Raw genomic sequence first — 5,219 nt, 5'->3', positions numbered from 1 at the left:
CTGGGGATATGGATGACCTTGCTCCCCTCAGCTGGGCCCTCAACGTTGCTCCCCTGGTGAAATGAGTCAAGGCGGACCTCCAGAAGTGGCGACCATTGCCCCTGAACCCTATGGGGAGGGTCGCCCTATTCAAAATGATGGTGCTCCCCCGCTTCCTCTATGTTCTCCAAAACACCTCAGTGGGCTTTCCCATGGCCTGGTTTTGTGAGCTCGATAGCATAGCCAACAAGTTTTTGTGGGGGAAAGGTAGGACCCGACTGGCGCTCAATGTCTGTAGGATCCCCTTGTTTGATGTGGGCCTGGGGATGACCCATCTCTTTTTTCCCCCCAAAAAGATCTTTATTGACTTCATTTAGAACTGGCACAGCAAAGTGCCTACATCCCAGCAGGCCGGCATTGCAATTTGATTCAGTTTTCACCGAAGGTGGTGAGGGAAGGAACACTGCAAGCCGCCTACAACTCAGGTCTCAAACAGGTACAATTTAATATTAAGATCAAATAGCCACATTAATCACGCCAACGATCGCCTATTATGATCAACCGCTACCAACTACGCTTTCAGTCATTATTCGTCACCTAATCCTATTCACCCATCGTGTGCAAGCAAAAACCCACCACATATCTGGTTAGTCAGTTCGCTCCGATCAATGGGGGAACCCTCTGCAGTGCTATGTCCATCCCCATTGCTTGTATCATCCTCTTCAGGGCGAGGGCCAGGGACCAAGTCCTCGGTGGCGGACTGTTTCAAGAGGTGTGTTTGAAGAGAAGCCCAAATATCTCATGGGCGGGAGGAGGGTGGCATAAGGTCAGCATAGACGTGTAACTGTTCCTGCCAATATATAAGGTCGTTCAGCCAGTCTTTGAACTTGGGGGCACGGCCTCTTCCCCATCGGCAGGCAATGCGTTGTTTCGCCAAGAGGAGAGCCAGGGAGGAGTATCTCCGTATCTTGGCAGGGAGCTGTTCTGTGTAACCCAGGAGAGCGGTAAGGGGGTCATCAGGCACATGTGTATCCGTCATTTCATCTATGGTGTTAAGGACTTCCCTCTAGTATTCACGGACAGGAGGACAGTCCCAGGCCAAGTGCCCAAAACCAGCGCCCCCGCTCTGCATCTATCACAGCGGTCATTATCTCACAGATGCAAGCGGTGTAAGCGAGCCGGCGTATAGTACAGTCGATGCAGATATCTTTAATGTAGAAGGCGTAGTCTGCTATTGGCGGAGATTTCGCCAGTCTGGCGGCAGCAGAATGACCACGGCTCATCCGTGAGGGGATGTACCAGTTCCTTCTCCCACTTACCCTTGGATGGGGCAGGGTCTCTTTCCCATTCACTTTGAATGGTGCGATAAAGCAGTGACACTACATGCTCAGGGGAGGTCTGCTGTAAGAGAGTGTGAAAGGGGAGCATAACGGGGGGTTCAAGCGGGAAGCATTGTGTGAGGGATCGCATGTCCTGTTTGAGTCTCACATAATAGAAGTGATCCAAGGGAGTGGGGGAAGTAGCACTGAAGAATTCCTCACTAGTGCAGAATTTCCCATGCGTGTATAGTTGACCCCAGGTAAGGCAGGATAGTTTACGCAGCATGCGGCGGCAACCCCCCTCCTGTGTGACCAGTAGGTCGTATCTTCCCTGTAGCGGCGCTAGCGGTGAGTAAAGTACGGGCATTGGAGTCTATGCGCCAGATCGCGTCAATCGCTGGTGGTGCATTGTACAGTGGTGGAGTCCAGGTGTCTAGGGACTGTGGGGGTGCTTAGGTAAGCTGTGGGGGTCATGTACCAATCTTCTATCACCAAATGAGGCATGTAGGGGGGGTGCATTCAGCAGGCCGCAAAGTGAGCCTGGGCACAGATGAAGTAGAGATCCGGATCAGGGACCTCGAATCCTCCAGCGTCAAAGGGACGTCTGAGGACATCTCATGTCAGCCTGGGCTGCTTACCGCCCCACAACAATCGGATTAAAGGGTTTTAATACTTTTTAAAAAATGACGACTTGGAGTATGAGGGATATCGGTGAAAAGGTAAAGCAATTTGGGCTATAGTACCATTTTGATCAGAGGCACTCTGGCAGCCATGGATGGGGGCAACGCAATCCATATTGTTATCTTAGCTGTCAGTTGGTCAAGTGCGCGTCCATAATTGGCCCGCATCAGCGCCTCTCAGCAGTGGGAAACTCTGATGCCCAGGTATGTGATTGTGTCCGCGCACCATGCGAGTTCCGGCTCAAACCGTGTGGTGGAATCTGTAAGGGGGAACAGCTGGGATTTCCCCCAGTTCACGCTGACCCCAGAAAGTCATCCGAATAGGATAAGTAATCGGAGAATTGGGTTAAGGGTATGAGGTACTGGGTTTTTCAGAACCGGTACTGATCCGGTAACCCAGCGGTGTCAGGGCAACACCCAAAGACCTCGAGTACTTTCCTGATTCAGACCACAGAAACACGAGTCTTCTAGGTGAAGTCAAAGATCGAATTTATTGGCTGCAACCAAGTAACAAGCGTCCTAGAAGTACAACAGCATGTATGTTCTCAGGAGACTGCTCAAATGTACAAAGCCTGGCTTCTTCTTTTATACAGTTTTTTTAGCTTCAGGCAAGCATTCTTAGATTTACAGTGCAAACATTCTAGGATTTACAGTGAGCTATTCACATATTTTCATTACAAAAGAAAAAGCAAAGTCATAATGACAAGTATACATTTAGTGTGTCCAGTTCGTGATCAATTACCCGGCAAGGCCCAACATTTCCATCAGATATCAGTGTACCCTCAATAAAACCGGGCTCCTCCTCATCATAAAGCAAAAGAAGAGAAAAGAGCAGGGAAAGGTGTGAGCAAGATTTAGGCGGGGTGTGTGCGATGGAAGCAGTTTATGGCCTGTTGTGCTTTGATGCTATCTTGTTCGGCCACTGGGAGAGAAACTGACCAAACAGGTTTGGCTTGGGGCAATGGTTCCAGCTTGCCCAGGTCACAGAGAAGTCAATTAAGGTGTACGTGTCCTTTGATATCGAATTCAGCTGTGGTTACAAGCCTATGTGAAGGGCAACTCACAAAATGGCTGCCAAGCGTAAAATGGAACCCAGGGTTCAAAAACGAAAATGGCGATTTCGTGGTGAAATCGTTACTTGATTATGACGAAAATGCTTGTGCATAGTGTACTAACCATTATCGGTCTTTTGACACCAAAATCGTCATGCTACGCCAAAGTTTGTTGCACGAGTCCAGAATTTTCAGAACTACATACCCTCCTTTTGCCCTAACATAGGCAATTTAACCTAATCTCATGCTAATCTGAGTCCAGGTCTATATTCCTAAAGTCATTGAGATGTTGCTGTAACATCATTCTGGTACTTAGTTCGTCTTTTGACACAGGCTTCCTTACACATGATGTAGCACAGAGGCCACATATTGCAGGAGCGCACTGTACGCACAGACAGAACAGGAAGAAAATGGCTAAGACCAGCCCAATGACCATTAGAATTTTCCATCCCAGCCGAATATCAGTTCCCAGAACCATCCCATAAAAGACCAATCCCCTTTATCCAGATGAATAGATTCGGAAATTTTATGCAGTTTGGAGATAGCCTGGTACACTGTTGGAGCGTTATCTGGAATGAATACCCAGCAACTCGATTGGATCAGTATACATACCCCACCTCGGTCTGCAAGTATGACATCTAATGCGACCCTGTTCTGAAGGGTCATAAGACGGTCCGATTGGAGCTCAGCAGTCAAGTTACTAAGGGCACCAGCAGTTTCAATTACGGTGGATTCAACCACCCTTGCTAATTGCCTTAAGTTTCTGCTGTTAACCATGGGCCCCCAAAACGGCAGAAAACCTTTTGCGAAATCTCCAAACTCCTGTTCCGCGGTGTTGTCTTTACTCACAACACCCCTAACTGTCCTTGTTCGATGGTAATCTGCCGCGGCCGTGTAGGTGGGAGGCAACAGGAACGAAACAAAACATATGCCCGAAAAGTCAGGGGGCAACCATGTATAGGCTCTATCATGGCAGATGAAATAGGTACCCTTAGCTGCTAAAAACGAAGGGGAAGTCTGAGATGCAAAAACATACGTTTCAGTACAGACACTCTTCCCTAACTGAGCTCTGGGATTCTTGCCAATTCCTTGCAGACACAGATGACCCTGATGGGGTACAATCCAAATCGGGGAAGATCTCTTAGCTTGCTGTTTCTCACTCAAAATAGCTCCATATCCGGTCACGTTCCATCCTATGTAAACTAGTGTCTCATCTCTAGGGATAGTCTCATAGGAAATATCTTCCTTAATCATATCTACTATACCCTTAACTAGAGCACTATTCTTAGGATTGTCTGTTATAGAACGTAGGGGGTAGACTTCATGTGCATAAATGAACATTGTCCTGTATGCCCACACAGAGCCATTGTGACTGAATGGCAGGACAAGGTAAGGGATGCCTTTATCCGTTGTGTGAGGCATAAGGCCACACACCCAGCAGTTAGTCGTGTTCATTACTAGTTGGTGTTGGTGCAAGAGCTGGATGAAGGAGTTATTAATAAACTCTAATCTCCTAGCTGACTCATGTTCAGGAAGGGGTTGAAAAGAATGTGAAGAAACAGTAGGAGGTACGGGTGATGTAGTCGGTGCAAAGGTCACTTGTAAAGAAAACAGTACATATCCTATTAAAAACGTCATCGTACTTAATAATAGGAAAATGCATAATAATAAAAAACATTTCTTTGTCATCAATCCACATATTTTTGTTTTAAAATTTACAGCTTTGGCAGGTCTCTCCATTTTGAAAAACTCCATCCTCTCTATGTTGCTGCCCGCGGTGGGAGATTGATTCTGCTAAGGAGTGCTTCTGTTCAGTCCAGGGTAACTCCCTTAGACCAACCAGAACTGTAGACCTAACCGTCTCCAGCTGCACTCCAAAGACTGCGGCAACCGCGACCCTAGCTGCGGAACCCGGATGGCGGTTTGAAAAAACAGAAATGAGCAAGTTTCTCAGGTGGGAGAGCTGCGCTTTCAAAAATAGTACTTTGGGGAAAATTATTTTATTAGTCCAATTTTATTAGTTTGTATTTCTCGGCCTCACATTATACCGTTGTTTTCCCGGTATTGTATGGTCTTGAAACAAAGCTTCAGGTTCTGTAGTGTCCAATTGGGCTGATGATGGTACGGCTGGTTGCAGAATATTGTCACTCTCTTGTTCTGTAATTGTTCCTTTCACACGAGCATCACTG

At 47.3% G+C, this 5,219-nt stretch overlaps 1 pseudogene; it reads right to left on the bottom strand.

Moving 5' to 3' along the window:
- Nucleotides 1-3,277: 3,277 nt before the first annotated feature.
- On the bottom strand, nucleotides 3,278-4,785 carry LOC147732962 (endogenous retrovirus group PABLB member 1 Env polyprotein-like; annotated as a pseudogene).
- Nucleotides 4,786-5,219: the final 434 nt, after the last annotated feature.

The sequence above is a fragment of the Lissotriton vulgaris genome, chromosome 2_1 (genome assembly GCF_964263255.1).
Source record: "Lissotriton vulgaris chromosome 2_1, aLisVul1.2, whole genome shotgun sequence".
Taxonomy (NCBI): Eukaryota; Metazoa; Chordata; class Amphibia; order Caudata; family Salamandridae; genus Lissotriton; species Lissotriton vulgaris.
Note: the sequence above shows the minus strand (reverse complement) of the source record. Positions and strands in the feature narration are given on the sequence as shown.